Source organism: Rhinolophus ferrumequinum, chromosome 16, assembly GCF_004115265.2.
Source record: "Rhinolophus ferrumequinum isolate MPI-CBG mRhiFer1 chromosome 16, mRhiFer1_v1.p, whole genome shotgun sequence".
In the NCBI taxonomy this organism is placed as follows: domain Eukaryota; kingdom Metazoa; phylum Chordata; class Mammalia; order Chiroptera; family Rhinolophidae; genus Rhinolophus; species Rhinolophus ferrumequinum.
The window spans coordinates 49,450,501-49,473,655 of record NC_046299.1 but is presented as its reverse complement, the minus strand read 5'-3'; the positions used below and the strand labels follow the sequence as shown (position 1 = coordinate 49,473,655).

General features: G+C 54.0%; 1 protein-coding gene across 1 annotated transcript in view; it reads right to left on the bottom strand.

The window, feature by feature from the left end:
* CDH23 (cadherin related 23) overlaps positions 1–23,155 on the bottom strand; it is a 394,835-nt gene that overhangs the window by 265,726 nt on the left and 105,954 nt on the right.

The following is a 23,155-nucleotide window of genomic DNA, read 5'->3' as shown; positions in this document are numbered from 1 at the left end:
CTGACAGGCAGCCAGTGTGGAGCCTGGGCCTGTCCCTCTACACGCAGACTGAGAACTTTAGCTGAGAGCATGGGTCCCCTTTCCTCGATGAGCTTCCCGATTGTGTCCCCTTTCCAGCTATCATGGGCTGCCAACGTCTATTTCAGTTACGGGTGCTTTCCATGGTGTCCAAACTCAATGCCACATGCAGAGAGCTGCCTGGTCAGCACTTCTGGGGGATAACAAAGTGGAGATGTGAAGCCACTGACCTGGCACAAATCGTCTTGTCCCCAAGGCACATGGGTGAGGGTGGGCCCCAGCTATGCTCTGGCCTGATTAACCAAGTCCCTACCCTGAGGGGTTCACATCAGGAGTCAAGTGCCCCAGGGCAAGTGCCACTGGGCATGGCGAACACGAAAATCCTACTATTTGGCAGAACACAAGTCAGATCCCACCCACAAAGCTATCCAGTAAACTCCCATTCTGAAGGGTGTCTGCCCCATCAATGAAGCTTTCTTCCTGTTTCTTAAGACCCCCTGAATGGCCTCAACGTGAGGCAGTTTTCTTGGGCTAGCAGGGTATGAAGCAAAGCCTTCTATAATGCCACAATACATCTGTGAGTCAGGGTCAACTTGAAAAATGAGCATACTCTTGGTGCCTGTAGTTTTGAAGCCTCCTCACCATCTGGAACAAGCCTCAGGGAGGCAGGAGGGGCCTAGGCGCCTCCTGAGTGGATCACAGCTCACCCCTCTCCCAGCAGAAAGAGAGGGTCTGATCAGAAATGCAAAGTGAGGATGAAGGAAGACATGGGCCATAATTTATGCTATGTCTTTGGGCTTCACCAGAGGTTACAAGCACCATCCACCCCGCCCCCAACCAGTCTGCCCTTCCTTCAGTTCTACTGCTGTCTTTCTCCTGCTCCATAAACCACCAGCTCCGAGCCATAAAAAGTGCAATGAGTAGTCTGGACGGAAGAGACTGGGCATGAAGCAGGCAGTTGGCCATGCTTCCCCGAAGAGCCTCAGAGGACACAGGCCAGCAGCAGACGGAGCCCAACACGTGGGGCCCTCTCCTGGCCGCCTGTACAGGGAGGGAAAGATGAGGGCACTTCAGGCACCAGGCCAGGAACCATTGGCTTTCTCATCTGAAAGGACCTCTTCCCTCTGCCTGTCCAGGGTGGAGGGCACGCCTCCAGGACCCTAGAGTTTAGAGCAAAAGATTCTAAGTGTCCCATAGATTCTAAGTGTCACTCCTTGGTCCCAAGCAAAGTAGCCTGTGGCAGTGTCTGCCCTTACTTTGGCACAGCCAACGGACGTGGAAATCAAAGCAGGGGAAAGAATCTAAAAATGTCCCTGGGATCTAACATTTTGGGTAACCTGGTCTGACCATCCTATGAGGTTAACTGTTGGCTCTGACATGGCCGGTGGTGATGGCAGGATTTGGGGGGAAAATATGATGGACGTGCTTGTCATGTTGCCAAGATTCTTCTGAACTCTAGGAACGAGAGGCAGTTCAAGAAAGTACCCACCTCAGAGAGGTTTAAATAAACTTCTTTCATTTCTGTATCAGCAACAAATGGCTGAAGTGGGGTCCGACAGCAGCCAGGCTGGCACTGGGGCTGGGGGGGATTCCACAGCACTGGAAAAGTCTTGTTCAGCAGAGTGACAACACTTCAGTGGTTGCTAAAGGCCGCCAGTCCCTCCCGACATGGAAGTGGCAGGAAAAATGTGAAAAATCAGGACAGATGTCCCTTAGTTGAGTTGAGGGGGCCTGATCTGTGGGCTAGTTTATGAGCCAGCGTGACCCAGATTCAGCCTGAGATGATGGACACTCGCCCCCCAAATTTATGGATCTAGGATGGGCTGGACAGGTGCCGGCCACTTGGAAGGAACCAGTGGGATCCAGAGACAATCACAGAACGGGCGGGGACGAGAGTGGGCATCTCAGAGGGAAGGGAGGCTTCAGCGCCTCCAGGGACGGCCTGACACACTTAGGAAAGGCCTCAGAAAACAGTGGGCTGTTTATCATAAAATCAGTAAAAAAAAAAAAAAAAAAAAAATAGAATGGTTAAAATTCAGAGCCTGACCATGAATGAGGGAGGACAGTGGGAGGCTCAAAGGAGATGCTTTCTGAAACCTCAGGAAAAAAAAACAACACAGGGACATGGGAAATGGGACAAGATACCTTTTCTAAAACAGAGAGTTATAAATTTAGACAGTGCGTGACGATGGTCGGGTGGGGGCAGAGAATATCTTCACGCCTCGCTATGCCACCACAGCCATCCTTTCTGCAGTAACTAGAGACCTTTACCAAAGACTCAGCTATGGCTGCATCCTCCCCTGGCCCCAAAGCCCTCCACCTCTCTCCACTGCCTGAGAAGAGAAAGTCCAAACCACTGACTGGGGTATTTTGGGTCCTTGACATTGTGTGGTTCCAATCAATGTGTTTTTACCTTAGGTCCACTGGGTCTGTCCGAGCACCTGCGTCTACTGCCCCCAAAGCATACCTGGCACTTTCCAGCTTCTATGCCTTTCTTCACGCTGACGCCCCCTAACCTGACCTGCCTTTCCCCCACAATCTCAGTCCATTCAGCAGTGTGAATAAGGCTGAGTCTGCTAGTAAGCTCCTTTCAGCCTCTGCAGCCCCAGTGGGAGTTTGTATGTGTCCTGTCCAGCCAGCCTGGACAATTATGTGGGTGTCTACTTGTCTCCCTCGTTAGAGTAGAGGCTCCTAGAGGAAAGGGCTGTGTTGCACTCGTGTGTCTTCCATATCTCAGGAGTATTTGTTGAATTTATTACCCATAAAATCAAAGGCGAAATCCAGCATGCCAGGACCTAACCCTCTGAGGCGGGCAGGGAGGTAGGTAACCTCCTCACTGTACAAAGCAGGAAGTCGAAGTCCAACAGTAAATGACACTCAGTCACCTGACTGGTGGCAGCGACAGAACTAGAAGCAGAGGGGCCTGTGGCTCCGGAGCATCTCATGCTGCTCCTCCACCCATGCATGCATTCATTCATTCATTCATTCATTTATTCACACCCTAACTGAGAGTCATCTTGAGTCAGGCAGTCCCAGACATTCATGCTCTACAAATGACAGTTGGAGCCAGGAGATGCCAGAACCTCAGGGAGTGTCACACCCATAGTGCCACATCGAGTGCTCACACAGAGACACAATTAAAGATATCTGCCAACCATCAAACTCACTGCTACTCATCTGAAAGCTCCAGTGTGGAGTGTAAGGAAGGTTCAGGGTGGGGGATTCAACCCTGAGATTCAGCCTGTCCCACCGGGGTGTTCCACGTGGACCCTAGGGAAGGCCCACTGGCAGGGCTCCCCTAGTGGGGTGTGCCTGGCTCTGGCCCCGGCCTCCAGATTTCGAAGGCTAAGGGTTAACCTGCCTCTTCAAGTTCCAACCCCTCCATCAGCCCTGTCCTGACACTCAGTCCCTAAAGAAGGACCTGCCATTACCCTGATTGGACTCTCCAAGATAATCGTGAGGTCTCAAATCCCAGCTGCTCTTGTTGCATGTGTGCTCTCCCTCAGACGCAGCCGGGAGGCTGGCAGGAGAGCAGCCTCAGTGAAAGGCAGATGGACCTGTAATGAACTGAAGACATGTGACAGCTACAGAGAAACAAGTTCATCAATTAGAGCCTTCTCGCCTGAGGACTTCTGGGAAGGGCGGAGGTGGGGGTGGGAGGGGGCTAACTGGCTCCCCTCCAAAAGGTCCTGATGCCTCAAGCTACCCAGTTCTCCAAGTCTCAGGCCCCTGAAGGGCTCTCACCCTGGGTTCTGAAGCAGCTTCTTCTGCCTGTTACTGTGGATACCAGGGGTCTCTCAGAGGGGCTCCCCCTTTCTGGGAGAGGCTGGCTAACAGCTTCCATTAGAGAACCGTAAGGTTCTCTAAACAAGACTGAGAAATATTCAACCCGGTACAAAAGTCTTTGACTCTTTAGAAAACCAAACTTGTGAGCAGAATACACAAATGAACACTGCTGCTCCCCTCTTTGGCTCTGACCTGCACATTCAGAGGTCAGGAGAGGAGGAAAATCTTGGTCCAAAGGGGCTGGTGCTGAGGTACTATGCTACTGCTGAAGCAGGCCAAGTATAGGAGTTAAAAATGTCAGCACTTCCTGCCTGCACAGAAAGTGTCAAGTGTGGGTGTTGTCTATGGCTAGGAAGATTAGGGCCGCGACGGCCTTTGGAGGCTCCCTGGTTCTCAGCCCCGGCCTCAGCTCCTCATCCCCACTCCACCTGGCCCCACCCCTAGGGCTGAGAGGATGTCTCCAAGGGCAGGGGTCCTGGGCCACTTCCCAGGGAGCAGCGCTAAGGAGCAGAGAGGAGTCATCCTCTGGTGAGGAGAGCGTGGCCACTATTTGTGCGGGCAAGACTACATGTAGGTGACTGATGAAGATGAATCTCAGTTCCATATATTTTATAATGAGGAGCAAATCTTAGAATGGGCATCTTAGAATGGAATAAATATAACATTTTTGAAGGTGCATTAGTGCCAGTGGAGTCTGGGAACCCCCAACAAAGGGGGTTCAGAATCCTGGACAGGGGACACTGGGCTTATGACCTCCGGGGGTCCGGGGGACTGTCTGTCCTGGCAAAAAGCTGGAGGGTCCACAACTGAGGGAGTCCTAGAGAAGAAGAGATTACTCTGGGCCCTCTTGCTTCCTACAAGCCCTTACAAGAGTTACAAGCTGGTCAGAGGCTCCCGCGCTGGTGCGAACAGGCCCAGGAAGCGGGCAGAACCCACGGCAGCTCCCGCGGCTGCGCTATCACAGGCTGTCCCTAATGCCACAGCCAGCAAACCTGGATCAATGGGGCACAAGTGGCAGGCAAGCACGTTCCAGCTCAACCTCAGAAGAGTTTTCTTACCATTTAGAAATGTCTGAAGTTGTCCTGGATGACCCCGGGTAGCTGAGAGTTCCATGTCACAGGAAAGTGACCGAACAGAGATGCTCTGCTTGCTATGCATATTGTGGCGTCTGCTAGCCAGCTGTGTGACCCTGCGCAGTCACTGAACATCTCTGGGCCTCTGCTTCCTCCTCTGCATAATCAGGAGAGTGGTCTAAGGTAAAATGATGCCTCGAAAGGGCTGAGCACAGTTCCTGGCACATAGGCTGTGTTTGATAAGCACTGACTGTCTGATAAGCATTCACCATGCACATTACTCGATTCCCTACTGGGACAGAGAGGTGGGGAAAATGAGCATTCGGACTCGTCCCTCTTCTGATGGTCGTAGGGGCTGTGGATGGCAACCCTAGTGAGGGGTGTGTGAGATGGGAGGCTGTCAGGAAGGTAGGTACTTGGGGAAAAGGGAAAAAGAGAGGATGTGATGGCTCTGCCCACCGGCAAGACCACCAGAGACCCAGCCTTGCACACCTGCCCACCAATGACATGCCAACCAGGCAAGATGGATGACAACACCACTGTAGCCCCTGGCATAGCAACACTGTGTGACAAGGAGTCAGGTCTGAGCAGAAAGGGGCACTTCAGGCTGGGTGAGGGGTGGGAAAGGGGTGTGGCAGCCGCCAGAGGCCTCTCCTGTGACTGTGGCTCCACTGCTCAGAGGCCCCTGTGCAGACTTCAGGCACCAGCGGGGAGAGAGCAAAGCCTGTGCTCAGCGGGGAGCTGGCCGGCAGAGCCAGAGAAACAGAGCCTGGCTCACGGGTCCAGGGCCCCCAAGGATGGCTTGTTATATGCCAGTGGAGTCCTGTGCAGGGACAGCCTGGCCAACAGAGATAAGCTGTACTGTCCCAGCACAAGCCCCGGCTCCTTGGAGCTGTGAGAGCTTATATTAATGGGACCCATTCAGCTCAGCCTGCAAGGTAATTAATAACAGGCCAGGCGGATAGACTGAGTTTGGGGCGTGTGTACGTGTGTGCGCATGTATGTGTACATGCTGCCAGGGAGGGCACAGGCTGGGCTGGGGTGGGCCAGAGTATCTTTCCTCAAGGACATCCCCTCCTTGCCGTGGGCCTGGTCCCCACCCCGAGTTCTAGCCGAACCCCTCCAGCTGAGCTCTATGGGCAAGGAGGGGGCAGGAAAGAAGCTGTTTCCTGAGCCCTCTCTCCCAGCCACACGCAGCTGGGGTGACTACAGAGAGTCTTGCAGTATGAGCACGATGCACTCTAGTTTCCCTTTTCCCTGGACTTCCATATTCGGCCAGGAGAAGGTGTGAGATTGGCAGTAAGACGGAGGAGGACTGAGGGTACGCAGAAGCTGGCACAAAGCTTTAAGTGACAGCTTCAAGTTTGGGGGGCAAGGCCCGTCCGGCGCCTTGATGTAAAAATCAGAAAAGCATGCCCCTTCAAAGTGGACCCTATCCTGTGATTACACAGCTTGGTAAGCAAACTACCCTTCTGCGTCAGGAAAAGCGTGCTCCTTTCTCCAGGCAATGCCACCCAGCTCCAGGGTACACGGCTTCATGCACAACGCTTGGGCTGGATTTCACCAGCACTCTCCTCCTTGCTCAGTGCACGGCCTCCATAACCACAGAGGGCAACCCTGCTCAGGAACTGGCTGCCGTCCGCCTGAGTGTTTCTTCACAGCTGGGCCTTGCACTGAGAATCTGGGTCACTCGTGCTTGGCTCATGGCCCTGGCAGCGTCCTAGAACCTTACGCCTCAAAGTGAGGTGGGGGGGGCCAGTCACATGGGCATCACATGGGAGCTCGGGGGGAATACAGAGCCTCAGGCCGCACCCCAGCCACACCGAACCGGAGCTGCAGTTCTTCAAGGTCCTCGGGTGATTCCTACGTGCATTAAAATGGTTTAGAAAATACTGAGGTTGTCCATACATTGGCAGAGATAGGTTAGAACATGAAGAGAAAGAGACCCCCCTGCAGATAGGGGTAAGAGGAGAGTCCTCCTTGGGAGGTGAGTCAGTCGGGAGGGTACAGGAGGCAGGAAGTAGCCTGTTCTGCTTGTGTCAGTCCAGTGCCCAGCCCCCTCCTGCTGCGCCTGTCACTGGAGACCCCTGCCTGCCCCCAGCACACCGGGAGCCTTGGCTATCTGCCTCAGGTGGGCAGAGGCCCAGCCTGGCAGCTCCGAGTCCCAGGGGAGCAGGTTGAGGGGCAGGCCTAGGCCCCGAGGGTGTGGGGAAGAAGGGTTCTGGGGGTCCATCGACCCGCATCTCTGCACAGACGTTTCATCAGGATTCCCAGGCGGGTACACAAGCTCGGGCGCCTCAATCATTCCTATCGTGCCGGTCGCAGGAAGAGAATAGCTTTCAGCTCAATTACCCTTCACATTCCAATATCATAACGCTCCGATGAGGCTTTTTAACCAAAAACAAAAAAGCTGTGTCTACCGCAGGCCAGCTGCAAGGCTAGCCGTGCAGAAGGGACAGGCCTGCCCGCCTGACAGCCCTCCAGGTGAGACTATGGGAAGGGACCTGTCCCCAAGGCACTGCTGCACAGAGAGGGGCCGGGCCTCAGTTTACCAACACATGCCCCACCTCCGCTCATCAGCTCTTGGGATTGATTGACCCTTGATCTGGGGCTGCGGGAGATCCGGGGACCCAAGTCCAGAGAGCCACCACGGAGTGGCACGCTCCAGGCTGGCCTTCTCCTCCTGGAGGCAGGAATACCACTGCGACCCCTCCCAGAGCCACGGCCTGCCTGATGGCAGAATTCAGCCAGGCCACAACCTGGGGATCTGGGTCTTCGTGTACATGTCATTTCATCATTGGCTCCTCTGTTTCTTATAACAACCCTTACTGGGCAGGAAGCTAGCCAGAGCTAAGGTTATTAACCCCTTTGCATAAGTGGGTAAACTGAGGCCCAGGGAGACGAAAGGAAAAGCCACAGACATATGGAAGTATCCCAGTCCAGTGTTCCTTTAAGATACATTGCTGCCATGGAGAGCAGGGGGACGAGGTCTGCGCTAGTTCAGAAAATCTAGGCAGAAACAAGCTTCCCGCTCCTACACGTGAAATGATTGTCCCGATATGAAAATTGTGCTCATGGGGGGCGGGGGGGCATAAGCAAGTGTCCACACCACGAATCCTGCATGCTCAGGGAGTTCCCAGGGAGCACGCAGGTCCTGTGTGTGTGCCCCATCCCACGTCACACCGTGGAGGGCTACAGAGCAGTGCCAGAGGAGGAGGCTGGCTCACTCTCCCCCAGTCAGCTGTGCTGTCGTCTGCCTGGCCAGCTCGGTGCTAATGGCCTTGATGGCAGCGTCCCCTCCTTGTGTCGTCCTGGCCTCCCGCTGGCTGTGGCCGATTTGCTCATGATTTACCACTCCAGGGCACTGACCCATGAGGGAGACACACTGGACAGAAGGAGGCAGGGCGGCCGTCACGCCTGAGGGCTGTGCACGCGTGCATGCACTGATGCAGGGGTGGGACGGCCGTCTCTCCAGGAACACGCTGCCCAGCCTGGCTCTCTAGGACGGGGCATGGCGTCTGGCATTCCCATCCTCTCTCTGTCCTGTGCGGGCCAGGCACTGGGCACTGAGGGGAGACCTTGGGAGGGCTGCAAGGAGCCAGAGCCCAGAGGTCCAGCCCTAGGAGCGTAGCAGCCCCTCCCAAGGGTCTGCTGCCCGCTGGGTGCTCTGAGCATCCAGGGCACGTTCACGCGATGTGCCCTGTGGCCCAACCCCGCGACCCACTGTCAACAAAGGTGCAGTGACTATGGGGGCACTGCTGGGGCACTGGCTAGCTTCACACCCCAGGTCTGCAACTGACTCAACCTCTCTGAGCTTCAGGTTCCACATCTTAGAAAAGGGACAATCCGAGCACCTACGCCGTAGCTGGGGTACACAAAGTACACAAGTGAAAGCATGCAGTCTCCCTTACTGTTGCTATTCAGTGCTTTCCCAGGGTCCCCACGCCTGATGGGTTCCAGGAATTAGCAGATACAGACCCCATCTTGAATCAGGTCATGAATCCTGGAACTCAGGACCAGGAGGACCCACGTACCGGACAAGGGGTATAAATAGAAGTTGGAACGGGCGGTTAGAGGAAGGCGTGGTGACTGAGCCCCTGCCAGGCCTTCTAAAGGCTCTGTGCCCTGCCCGTCCCCCGTCAATGTTCCTGGACTCTCCAGGAGGGCCTTGCATGTCTTGTGGGCCTCCACCCACCTCAGACAGAAAGAGGCTGATGGGGCGCCCAGAGGTGGGGGAGGCCACCCTGTTTGGCCCAGACCCACGCTGTCCCTGCTCTCTCTCTCCCAGGCCCAGACTGAACGCAGGCCTGTAGGTGAACCCAGGCTGCTGCAGGGCAGGGTGGGGGAGGAGTGGGACAGAGCAGAGAGAACCAATTTGCCAAGCTCATTTAGAGCTAGTTTGTCCAATTCTGCTGCCTGGAAGGAGACGTGCTTTAGATGAATACTTGCCACAGGAAGACCAGGAGCCACCACAGCGTGGTTGGGGTGCAGCTTTCCTATAGCACTAACGTTGGTAGGTGACCTGCCATGCTTTACCCCTCAGCAACCCAGAGATGGCCAAGCTTTGGGTGCTGGCTGCCTGGGTTCTCAAGTACTGGCTTCCTTCCCATTCTGTTTTGAAGAGGGCCACTGTAGGTGAGCAGGGCCCAGCCAGAATCTCCTGGGGGCCAGGGACCATGTGTCATTCCTCTTGTGTCCCTAGCTCCCAGCAGAGGCTTGGCATCCAGCAGGCACCCAGACAATATGTGATAATGAGTGACTGAGTGAATAGGTGAATGAATGAATGAATGAATGAATGAATGGGGATGGGGTGAGGCACATGGAACCAACACTCCTGCATCCCATTACCAGTCTGGTGACAAGCAAAGCAGATTCTTCTCTCTGGTCTCTGGTCTGGTTGGTGCCAAGAGGCCAAGTTTTCCAGAAGAGTCTCCAACACCCAGGTGCCCACTAGCCCTCCGCCATGGGGATGTCTTCCTGGGACCCCAGAAGCATGGTGGCCACTTCTTGGATGCTGCACCTTTCAGCACCACTCTCCATCCGCTCATCTGTCAGCTCTCCCTCTCGCCACACCTCTCGCATGGACTCTCAAGGTCCTCCACCTCACGCCTCCTGGTTCTGCAGGGCCCCTCCCCAGCTCTGGGAACCCTGACCCACAGCCTACATTCAGACAACCCAAAGGAGTGAGTGAACTATGAGTAGAGTTTGGGGGTGCTAGAGGGGTGCACCGCAGGATGCATGCCCCTACAGCTCTGCCTTCAAAGCACCCTGTGCCAGTTTCCTGTCTCTGCTGGAACAAATTGCCACAGACTTCCGTGTCTTAAACCAACATGACTTTGTCATTTTATAGTTCTGGGGACCAGAAGTCCAAAATGGGTCTTCCTGGACTAACACCAAAGGGTTAGCAGACCTGCATTCCTTCTGGAGGCTCTAGGGAAGACTCTGTTTCCACACCTTTCTTTCCCAGCTTCTAGAGGCCACCTGCCTTCCCTGGCTCATGGCCAGTGCTTCCATAGTCAGACCTGCAGTGGAACACCTACAGGTCTCTATCTGACCTCTGCTACCTCCCTCCTGAAAGGACCCTTGTGATTACACTGGGTCCATACAGATAAACCAGGATATCTCCCCGTGAAGGTACTTAACTTAATCACCTCTGCCAAGTCCCTTTTGCTATGTGAGGAAACATAGTCACAGGTTCACAAGATTAGAACGTGGACATCTTTGGGGCTCCTCTTCTGCCTACCATGCCCCAGCCCCATTAGATGACACCCTTTCCTCCAGTAGCTCTGAGTGAGGCGCCCTCATTTCCCACCGGCTGCCTGCTAACTGGGTGAGAACAGGCTGGGCCCTTGTCCGACGGCTGCGGTGGGCACTCGCCAGCCCTTCTAAGATGGCTTCAGCAGTGGGCCTTGGGACAAGAGCACTGGAGCATGCATTTCCTCTCTGAGAAGAGGTGGGCTGCTGAGGAGAGGAGGAGGAGGAGCTCCCTGAAGACGAGTGGTATCAACTGCATTGTGCAACAAATCTTTCCTGAGTCGCAACTGGGCACCAGGTCCTGAGGGTCCACGGGGGGAAAGACAGCCACACGGACATGCCCTGCTCTCACGAAGCCCACAGACTCCTTCGGCAGACCAACAGTGGTAACTACATGCCAAGATCATAGCTATGGTGCCCTGGGGAGGAGCCCTGTTCTGCCCTGGGAGGAGGGATCCATCAGGGATCGAAGACGTCAAGGGATGTAGGAGTTCATGGAAAGGGGGAAGGGAATGGCTGTGCACAGACCCTGTGGCACGGTGCCCTTGGGGACCACAAACAAGGATGAGGTGCAGGAAAGCAGACTGTCAAGGGGAGGCTGGCATGGGGCCTCGGGTCAGGCCCTGCCAGCCTTGTGGGATTATGGCCACCAGGCTCGGAGCACAATGGAAAGGTTTTAGCAACGCCCCCTTGCACCTCACAGGGACTCAACAGTCCAATGAATGGATGGAGGGAAGAAGGAATGAGGCTGTCTGCCCTCCCCCACCCCTCACCAGTGGCCTACCCCCTCCCTCCCTCTGCACAGCAACAGTAAACGGGATCTCGGAGGCTTGCTCACTTATTTATTTATTTCTCTACGGCTGCTGGCACCGACCCGTGCAGCCCGAGGAGTGTGGCTCCGTGGAAATGTCTGTAATCGCCAGCACACTTTAGGCATTACTTCCACACCATTTAGGGCTTTCCGCCCCAATGGCTGCTGTTGCATTTCCCTCCATCTCCATCTTTTGGGCTGTGTTGGGAGGAATTTTCTTAAGGTCTGGTGGCCCCTGAGTTTGGGGGAATCTGATGGCTCGTGGGGGTGGGGGAAGAAATACAAGGCTTTAGGAGAATTTATTATTCTCCTCCCATTGCCACGGCCCTACCCCAACCGTTACCAGAAAAAAAAAATCACTTCGAGCTGCTCAGAAACCTTTAAAGATCTTTGTGTTTTCCTGTGCAGGCCTGACATTGGGCTGCTGATATGAGCCGCAGCTTTGTGGGAGGCTGGAGGTGCTAGAATGCAATAAAGGTCATTTCAGAACTATCCTTCTCCTTACCAAGCACCCTCCCTCTCCCCCGCTCTAGACCCAGGGCTGCTCCTCCGAAGGCAGCAGACTCACAGTAAACCCCCAAGCCTGAGTGGATACGCTGGGGTTAAAAGGTATTTGGACTTGCTTTGGGGGCAGTACAAAGAAGACAAAATCTGGGACGAGCTATGTGATGTTGGACAAGTCACTTAACGTCTCTGGTCCCTTTTCTCCACCAATAACATGAGGACAATCACACCTTTGTTATCAATGTGAAGGACTCCTGTGAGGACGTAAGAAGACAGTATGGGAAAAGGGACCCTTCTCCTTTTTCTCCTTCCTCGCAACCTAAGTTTCACACACTTAGTTCCCTGTGACCCCCTTTCTCCCATGCAGCCTCCTGTCCCAGCACCTGGCTGCTCTGTATTCACCTGCAGAGATGGCCCCCTACCTGATAGAGGCTGTTGAGAGGCTATGCCCTCGGGGAACAGTCGCTCCCGTCTTGCCTTGTATACTGAGCTGTTGCCTCATGTCACCTGCATGGCAGCACCACACCCATTTTGTCAGAGACAGGAAGTTTCCCAGGGACTCCCAGATATGAGCCGTGTGAGACCAAGATTCAAACCACTAACCTAACCACTGTGCGCCTAACTGCTGTCACTGCTGAGAAAGGAAGCTGGCTGCCTGTGCCAGGGTCGTAGGTGATAATAAAAATCAAACGAAATGTACATAATAAAATGTAAATGGGTCAAAGTACTCCGTGGGTTAAAAGCCAGGATAGTGGTTACTCTCTGGGGAGAAGGGGAGGGGTTGGCGGGTCACCAGGGTGTGTCTAGGTGCTGGAGAAGTTGTTTCTCGATGCAAGTGTGGATGCACAAATGTGTTCACTTTGTGATAACTCATAAAGCTGAACCCTTATGACTGTTCATTTCTCATATCTATGCTTAAGTGATACATAGACCTCCCCCCTCCAATAAAAAGAAAAGAAAAATCATGAAGCTGAGTGGGGAGCACTGGAGACAATATTCCAGGGGTTCATCTGTCCCACTTAAATGAGGCTTTAAGCTCAAGGACTTCCTGTCAGTCCTGTCCTTGACCCCCATGTGGCGTGGACAGGCCCAGGACTACCAGTCCCATTTAACAGAGGGGCAAACTGAGACCTGGAAGGGGAAAGCGACTCACCTAAGTCTCCTAGCCCCGGATGGTGGGGTTCCTGCCCCTTTGGGTTAGAGTTCCCCCCACTCTAACTCGCTGAGCTGTACAGACCGGTGACCAAGACAGGAGGGGTTGCCCCTGGCTGAACCAGCCCGAGGAAGGCTCAGCACCCAGACCTGGGTCCACTTGGCCTCTTCTGCCCACAGCGAGGTCTGGGGGCCACCCCAGCCCAAGGTCAGGAGGCAGAGGGTGGGCTCGGGAGGAGACTTCAGAAGTCAGGGTGGATGGAGTGGGTGTCAGGAGCAACTCCCAGGGCAGAGACTAAAAGACACCTGTGCCTTTTGGTTCAATTGAGAGAAGACCAAGGGCGGGGCCCTGGGGTTAGTTCCCAGTCGGTCACGTCCAAACGGAATAATGTGGCAAGTCTTCCTACTTCTCTAACACTTGGCTGGCTTGTTTATCAAGTGGGGACAGAGAGGATCACCACCCCTGCTCCTCCCCCACTAGATTGTTCTACGGAAGGAAGAACTGGGTTTGGCTTCATGGTGGGAAGGAAGGTGATGCCGTGGGCTTGGGTGAAGGAACATGGAGGGGGGACAGCATGAACAAAGGCCAGCAGGCAGGAAGATGACCCCCAGGACAGGCAGGCAAGAAAAGCTTGGGGCTGAAAGCCTCGCGCAAATGGAATGGATTTCGAACACTTAGGGATTATGTGGGAGTTGGCGGAGGCACCTCGAGGGAGGGGTCAATGCAAAAGCCCTCCGTGCTGCTTCCCTCTCAGGGCCAAGACTGGGAGGGTGGACCAGCCTGAGCCTGTGACCCTCCTGGACGAGGACGTGACCAGGCATCTGGCTCTTGGTGGCTGGCAGTCCCCATGCCTGGGAGGTGGGCTGGCCGACTGATGAAGACAGTGAGCAGGGACGATTACATTGTACCTAGTGATTATAGCCCGGGTGAAATCTCTCAGCTGCATTATCGCACTGGAGAGAAGAGAGGCCTTTTTAATAGACGGACAGGAGGCTTTCACTTAAGATTATTATAAAGGGGGAGCCCAGCCCCTCTCAGCTTCCAGCCAGCGCCACAAAGTTGCAAAGTAATTAAAGGCTGCTATGGAATCAGAGACATTATAATAATTCCATCAACCATCAACCAGGAGCATGCACTCTCTCTCATTTTCCCCCTCCTGGTAGAAAACAAGGTGGGTCAAGCGGCTTGCAAACACATCAAAACAAGCCACTTGTGTGTGTGAGGGAGGGGCCTCAATGTCACGGTGGCTGCCAGGCCTGTCCCTTAGCTGTTCTGACAATATTTGGACTTGTTCGGGTAAATAGAGACAAAAGCCCAGAGCCCCCACAAACATGAGAAACAGCAGCCGCATACTGACGGTTAGTCAGCACGCACATGCGTCCCTGTCCCTGCGTTGAGGGGGCCGCCCAGCAGACTACTGTCCTTGGGTTTGGAGGGGCTGCAGGAGCCCAGGAGGCAGCACCCCCTGCTCCCAGCTTAGCTCTGGACATCCAGGTCCCATCTGGGAAAACAGCACTGTGCCCCCAGCCCAGGGACAGGCTCAGCCTCATGAGTTCCAGAAACCAGTTCCCGAAGAACCTTCTCTATTACCTCCAGTCTTCACTGGTTTGCCACTGATTTACTGGGGACCTTGGGCAAGCCGTTCACCCTCTCCGGTTTCGCTGACCTCTATAGAAGGTGTGGTTGGATTAAGTCACCTCGACAGCCCCTGTGATGCTGTTTTTAAGGAGTCCATTTGGAATGCTCTTGGCCTATTACTAGTTATTTCTAGATGACTCTGGTTCCATTTTTTTTCTTCATCGTATCTTTGTTTCAGGTTTTCTACAAGTTTCCTGTCTCCCCCTGGACTATAAGCTTCTTGACCACTGACACCCCAATGTCAACCAATCAGTCTGTAGCAACAGAGCCTACCTGTCAAGCTCCTTGGACTTCAAGCAACTTTCTCAAAGTACTCCAAGAACTTTTCAAAACCATGGGAATACGAATCAACTACCCTCTGCGAGTGTTGCTTCAGACATATGCTCTCACTGAACTTTTACAACAATGCCAATGTATCCCCATTTTACAGATGAAGAAACTGAGGCTCTGAGAGGCTAAACAGCTTGCTCACGGCCTCCCATTTTGGAGTTAGAGCCTATGTGTGCATGGCTCCATCACACTATTCCACAGTAGGGATCGGGGTCCCCATGTCACAGCTAGGGCACACAATGCAGTAAAGCCACAGCTGTTCCTGGCTGCACGTGGGGCCTTCTTCGACCATCAGCTTCCTAAGCCTGCTCTCCACTCAGGGTCTAAGGAGACCCCATTGCCTGAAGGAAAAGGGGTACAGATAGGAGACCTGCACCCATCCTCCACAGGCCCCACCATGGGGAGAAGAGAACATTTAAGATAAAGGGAGAGGAAAGATAATGGATGAACTCCAGGCACGTGAGGCTGACAGCCCAATAATGCAGCAGGAACATCTCCTAGCAGGCAGCTATCATGTCCTTCCAATTAGAGCTTCTTTATTTAAAGCAGGGGGACACCATAAAAGGTGTCCCTGCACGTGCTGGGCTCCACACACAGTCCCCTACTTTGTATGCATGGTGGAGAGTCCTACAGTCATTGCAATAGAATTATATGGGCCCCCAAAGACTCCCCACTAGAATCGGCAAGGAAATCGACATAATTAAGGACATTATTATCGTTCAAACAAAATAATAATTTTAATTACATTTGGCTCTTCTGTGTCCTGCTCCTGCACTGTCTTCTGTCCTCCTGGTGAGGGTGGAGGAGGAAACCTGCAGCCCACGGGTATGAAATGAGAAGGTGCTGCAGGGGTCATGGCGGGGCCAGGAGGCCTTGGCCTCACTCCATGGAGTGGAAGAGGAAGCAAGGAGCCTCGGAGTATTGGCTGAGCTGAGCTCTATAGGCCCTGGCTTTGTGGGACTCCATTTATTCCCTCCTGGGCACATAAGATCCAGGAGGAGGTGGCAGAAAGATGTTGAAGCCAGGGGGAGCAGGCTGGCATTTACCCATGTGAGTGGGTCTCCTATTTCTCATGAACAATGTTGTGTGCACATTTGGGGACCGAAACTTAGAGGCTGCCTCTGGGGGCGCACTAATCCCGCAGGTCACAAGGAAAGGGCGTCACTAGGACCATGGCTGGCTGGGTCCTGACTACCAGGATGGTCCTCAGCTAGGGAACAGGCAGTGGGCTGAGTGAAGCTTCCCCACAGCCTGTGTCTGGTACGTGTCATAAGCCTGTGCACAAGGCCCAGGATCCACTTTCCTGGCTGTATCCAGGCCTCATCCCTGCAATTTCTAGCAAATTATAATACAAGCAGGCCATAGAAAAGCTGCAAAAAGATACATGCAAAAATGCTGCGGGATGACAAAGAGCAAGACTGGGGCTCCAGTTGTAAGCATATCTGACTCAGGGACTTGGAGAAGTCCGTGAACTTGTCTTGGCCTCAGTTTCTCTCATCTCTAAAATGGGAAGAATTATCCCCTAACTTACAGTTGTCAGCAAGACCCATGAAAGATAGTGAAAACACTCAGCTATAGAAAACATGATGTTACTTAAATAAACACACGCGCGTATGCACACACCTCGACTTAGTACAAACTGGTGGCCCTGTTGCTTTGCTCACATGCATATGTCCCTCAATCACTACAAGCCCAAAGCTTGCGGTCCGGGCTGCTGCAGGCTAGGCACCTGCCCCCTGTGAGGGAAGAGGGATTCCTCACTGTGCCGACAGCGGGAGGAAACCAGAAGAGGCACAAGCACCTTGGGCTGCTCACGAGGGGCACAGGGCTATGGCCCGGGGCTGCCACCTGGCTAGAACAAACTCCTCTGGCTCTGGCCAGCAGGAGCCGGAGCTCCGAGATGATTTATGGGTCTCCTTCTCCCAGATCAATAGGTGGGTGGTTATAGATGCAGAGGGGGCCTGCGGGGCAGCATAAATTAATATGGCCTGTCAAGGGGCTGCCGCTCCGGGCATGGGAGATGACACTTTTGTGAGCAGAGCTGACACCTTGGGGGAATGGCAAGCACAAGCTAGTGGGGGCCCCCCATACTTCCTCTCTACCTCTCGCTGCAACCTGAGGATGCAGTTTATAAATCATCCAGCATCTGATGGGCACACTGTGAGGAGGGCCACTGGGGGCAGTGCTGTCGGGCCGAGCAGGCGCTAATAAGTCCGGCCAAGTCTATATCCACACGCTCCGGGCCTCGTCGGCCACCACTCCGGGACTCCCCCACATGCCGGCCGCACAGAGAACGCATGGCTGAGATCCAGGAATTGGCGGGCAACAGGGGGCACCAGTGAGCACCAGCAATGAGCTCCAGGGTGTCCTCGGAGGACAGCGAGGTGTGGGATTGGCGGGGGACGGTGGGTGTGAGCGCCCTCTCCAGCTCAGCGCCAGGTCTGGCTGCTCCTTACCCCCACCCTGGATCTTGAGCAGTAAAGGACCCGTCACCTGGGTGAAACAAGCTGGCTGGGGCAAAGTACTTTGCATAAATGCTCCTGGGCTCCTCCCAACCACCCAAGGGGCAGAGAGAGCCGCCGCCGGCTCTCCCCTTTGGTGAAGTTCATGTCCCTGGGCCTGGTTGGGTACTAAGAACATACAGATGACCAAGCTCAGTCCCTGCTCAGGCTGGTGGGAGAGATGGACATAAAAACAGCTACAGCCACAACCATTTGTTGAGCACTTACTTACACGGGGGCCCTGGGCTAAGCACGCCCCACACGTGGCCCCATTTACTTTAATTCTCACTGTAGTTTTGCGAGGCAGGTATAATTATTTCCATTTTGCAGGTAGAATTGAAGCTACCTGCCAAAAGTCACATGGTCAGACCCGTCTCCGAATCGCGGCTCCACCCTTGACTGTCTCTGGTAAAGTCACCGAGTTCCATATCCACATCTACAAGATGGGAAGAACAAGTGTGACGACCCCACGAGATGGTGACGAGGGCTCAGCGAGCTCCCACACGGACAGCACAGTGTTGGGCACGTGGGATACACTCAATAATAACAATATCAATCCATTGTTATGATCTCAGACATAAATTATTTATTTTGTCTCCTTGGCAAATGATCACCAGGAATACTCTTCTCTCTGCTCTCCCACCTCTAGGAAGGAGGTACAGGGAGTAAGTAACTTTCATCTGTCCCTATTAAGTGACATGGAGAGAGGGTATAGCCTGCAGGACCCAGGGCCAGGAAGCCTGGATTCTGGCTGTGAGCCGGCCCCCAGCCAGCTTTGAGGCTTGGGCAAGGAATCGCAATCTCTAAGGCCCCTGTCATCTCATCCCAGCTCCACCCCACCCCTCCTCCAGGTTCATCCCCAGCTCACAGCTGGTCACCGGAAGCCACCAGTGATAAAGATCTATGCAGACCTGTCTGTCACAGAGACCAGGGAGCCCAGCTTTACTTCCACAAGGTAACAGTGGGCACCTGCAATTGTCCCTCCAGCCATTGTTCCTCTTCAACAGGATCTCTGATCAAGGGTCTTTAGGAAATTCCAATATATGAAAAGAGGCTAAAGGACCTCAGCAAGTATATGATATTCAGATACACTATAATATCCTTTTGTGACTAACAAACTCCTACTCATCCTGTACGGCCCCAAACAAATAGCCCCTGTGTATAGACCAGGTATAGATTCCTTCTACAGTACAACCACCCCACTTTGTACACCCTAAGCTATCGTGGCATTTAATACATTTAGATGTAGTTAGACATCTACTTATTGGTATTTCTCTCTAAAATTACCTTCCTTGAGGACAAAGACCCTGGTCTTAATCACCAGTGTTTTACTGACTATATTATGAGCCACAAAAGGCGCTAAGGGCTTTTACTACCTGCATTATTATAGCTGTCACAACAACTCCACAAGACAAATATTGTTGCCCATCTTTTCAATATGAAACTGAGGTCCAGAGAAGTTAAGTCACCATCCAAAGCTGCACAGCTGGCAAATGGTAGAGTCCTTTTTCTCTACCCTGCATTACAAGTTGGCTTAGAATCCCTGGGCCCTGTTCTATAGCTGTTCAACAAATGTTGGTTGTGTTCATTTAAAAAAATTGACTGGACCAGGGCATGGTGGATCAATCTGAGCTTTGAAGGACAGGCAGAATTGAGTGAGGTTGAGAGAAGAAAAACACTACAGTACTCGTTAGAACAGCGCAGTGTATGTGTGTGTCAGAGCGAGAGAAAGGAGAAACAGACATAAGCTCAGAGGCATCAAATTGACCCCTGGGCTGACAGGAAGATTCATGTGGAGGACGAGCAGAAGACAAGCTGGGAAAGGTAGGTTGAGGCGAGATGGAGAAGAGCCTCGACTGCCCAGCTAAGGCAGCTGAACTTGTCAGAATTTCAAGGACACAGCTATCCCTGAGACTCCAAAGGCCCTCTTTTGATTCCTTGATTCAAGGAACCATCTGACTTCTAACCTGACACCCATCCTCCAGCCCAAACACCCTGGTCCCAAGGACAGGGCATACCTGGAGGGAGGGCTAAGGGGGTGGCCCCGGGAGGAAGGGGACAGGGTGGGAGGGGGCCGCGCTGAAGGTCAGCAAGGCAGGCACGCACCCCGAACGGAGGTACTGGAGCAGCACTGCTGGGCACAGACGCAGGCAAACACGTTTGAGCAAATTGGAACGACATAAAAGTCTATTACAGCAAATCAAACAGCAGTCAGCATGACAGCCATTAGCCTGAAATGAATACACGGGGACTTAATGAGGTCTGTCGAGGCTGGCTTGGTGAATTAAGTTGCCAATTCTAGCAGGATTTCCCTTTTCTTTACGGACTTGAAAGCATCTACGCTGCCTCGTTAGGGCTTCGACAAGTGAATTGCAGGGCCCTTCACCCTGATAAAATGGATAATTACATGGAGAACAGTTTAGTGAGGGAGAGGGGTGGGCAGGAGGGGAACCAAGAACAAACAAACCCAAACACAACTGCCTGGCTTCTCCCAAGGCCAGGGTGGGGGTTTTCGGAGGGAGACGGGGCAGGGTTGGGCGAGCCAGGGCAGGTGAGTTTCTCCCAGGAAAGCGACAGCACCTGGCCTTGATTTGCCTCCTACCCACTCCTGTTCCAGGCTGACGATATGGGTCCCCATGGAGCATGTCTCCAGGTAGCCGTGAACAAACTGAAAGTTCTGCTCAAAGATGGGCTGCCCAGCACCTCTCTGAAACCCTCTGGTGGGGAGGTGTCAGAGATAATCCTCCAGGGCCCACGGTCAACAGGGGAGTGTGTGAAAAATGAAGATTCCTGGGCCAGCTCTCCCCAAACCCTGATTCAGAATGCAGGGGCCTGGGAATATGCCTTCTAAAGAGTCCCCCCAGAAATGCCAATGGGGTGTGTTTGGGAGCCTCTGATTCATCACTTCTCTAACACTCAGTACTGGATGTCTTCTGAAACAAGGGGTTCTCCTGCATCTGCTGGCACAACTGCAAGACTGGGGAGCTCAGAACATGCTCAGCAGGGCAGGGGCGTAGATTGTGGGGCGGGTCTCGTTTAGAAAGTTCTTCCTTCTGTAGACCTAGACTTTGCTTCCCTGGAACCTGCTCCCTGCCCATGCCTATCCCTGGGTTCTGAGCACGACAGATCCCAATACATCAGGGCCTCTAGGGCTGGGGGGAGTGGAGGTTGGGAAGGTAACGGATAAGGTGCAGGTGCGTGGGGTGGCCCAGAGGGGAGCTGAGAGCAAGGAGGCAGACACGAGAGCTTCTCCACCATCGCTCAAGGAGTAACGAAGTCCCAAGGGAAAAGAAGGAGCGTCCTGTGCTGGATTCACGAGCTCACAGAAGTCAGTGAAGAAGGGGCCTAGCCAAACTCCCCAGAGTCTCACCGAGCCAGTTATTGGCACAGTCAGGACTAGACCCCAGATGTCTTGACACGCAGGCTCCCCCTTCCCTTGATAAACACAGGAGCTCCACTGCTCAGCTTGGCAAGATGCTGCTGGAAACCCACCTCCTCCTACTGATATTTCTTTGATCACTGGCAACCCCCCAGCACTGATGCTTCACAGGGTCTCAGTGCCCCGTTTCTCTGGTTTGCACTCTCACTCTGTTCAAAACGGCAGGGCCTCTGCCACAAATCACACTTCTCAAGGGCAGGGGCCTGGGGTTGCAGGGTGACCGCAATGCAAACAGGAGACTCCGGGCTCAACTCTGGGCCAGGGGCCAGAGCCAGGCAGCTAAGTTCTAGCTCAGGTGACCACGCCAGGCCACGGCTGGTCAGCGCCAAGCCACCTCAGGTCAGGAATGGCCCGGCTCCATCCAGCAGACACCACATCCCCGCTGGCCACACTGAGCAGCCCCGATCGAGTATCAGATCAGTGAAGTGATCCAGGGACGTTTACATTGAGCAGGTAAACCACACGGCTTTCCTCCAAGGACTGTGTGTCCTTGCAGATGGCCTCTCGCAGCCCACCCTGTCCTCATCAGATGGGCAGGAGGCAGGCCTTATTAGATAAGGAGGGCTACGGCCCAGAGAGGTTAAGTGACAGGCCCAAATGGACCCAGCCATCTGGGAGCAAACAGGGCTGGGCCTGAGGTCCCTTACCGCTAGTTCTGGCTCTGTCATTGCACATTCCTCTGGCCTCCCAGGTTTCTGTGCACTGAGAGCCTGGCACAGCGCCAAGCCCACAGCAGACACTCAATAAATATTTGTTAAATAAATGAGTGACAGAAGAGGTTCTCTCCTTGGAGGCAGAGGCCTTTGGAGAATCCCAGGGGATTCCAACAGGGTGGTATTGGAGGTCACATCTCTTGGCAAGGGAGAGAGGAAAAGGCTGGCCTCAGCCCAAGGGTTGGGGAGGGGGATTACGACCTCTCATCCCCTTGCCGTCACTGCTGTCTGCTGCCTCTGTGAGGGAAGGCAGCGGGCAGCCATGCCTGCCAGGATGGCAGCTGAGCAATGGGTCCAAGGCTCATTAACTCTGAGCCGTGCCCTTGGTTTCTGAGCCCAGGCCCGGAGTGCAGGCTGGCACGTAGAGACCCTTAATTAAATTAGGGAGGCTTCCAAATGAGAGGGGACCCGGAGCCAAGCTGCAGTCCCGGGCATATCAGCCACAGCTCAGGTCACTGTGCCCCCCTGCTTGGGACTGTGGGCTCTCCCTCCTGTCCCACCCTACCAGGGGAGGGGCGCGGGAGCCCTTGCTGCGTCCCCACCCCACACTTGTCCTCACATCCTTCTGTCCGGCACAAGCATAGGACTCTTGGCTCACAGCTAAGTAAGGAAGGCCAGGAGCATGAACTTGGGGAACATGAGACAAGGTCCCTCCTCCTTGAGGGAATCTAAGGCTGTGCTGGGAGTCAGGAGACTCAAAGTCAAAGCTGTGTGACCTTGGGCAAGTCACTCTCCCACCCTGAGCCTCAGTTTACTCATCTATAAACTAAATAGATATTTTCTAAAGACTCTTCCAGTTTCCTGATCCAGTGACCTATAACACAAAGGGGGTAGAACTCAAATGCCATGGTGCCAACCTGCCTCTCTCCAGTGGATTCCATCTCCCATCTTCCCCATCCCAACCCTTCACTGCTGCCCAGCCCGGAGCCCCAAGGACAGGCCCGAGGGGCACCCCCTTAGAAGCTCTTTACCCAGCACCTTCGAGGACTTTGAATTGCTAACCACCAGCCCAGAAGACTGCCATCAGCCACCAGGGAGAGGGACGGCAGGCAATGAGAACCCTGGTGCCACTGGGAGCCAGCAGCCAACTTATTAACGAACCGTTTGTAATGCAATAATTTGTACTTCTCAATTACCAGAAATGGCTTGGTTTTACACGCATGCACTCATGCAAACACGCTCAGAGTACACAGACAACGCAAAGGAGCCGAGGGCCAGGGGGGCAGCGGGTGGGTGCAGGGCTAGGGAAAGAAAGTCCCTTCCTGGAACTGCATGTTCCCTCCATCCTGGGGGCACCTGTTCTGACCAACGCAGGAAGGCCTGGGGTTAGGGCTGCCAGTCCACCTGCCCAAGGCCCACAATGGCTGTGAATGGAAGAAAAGAAGGGGCAACACCTGCCCCTCCCAACCTCTGTCTTGTCCCTGATTCCAGATAC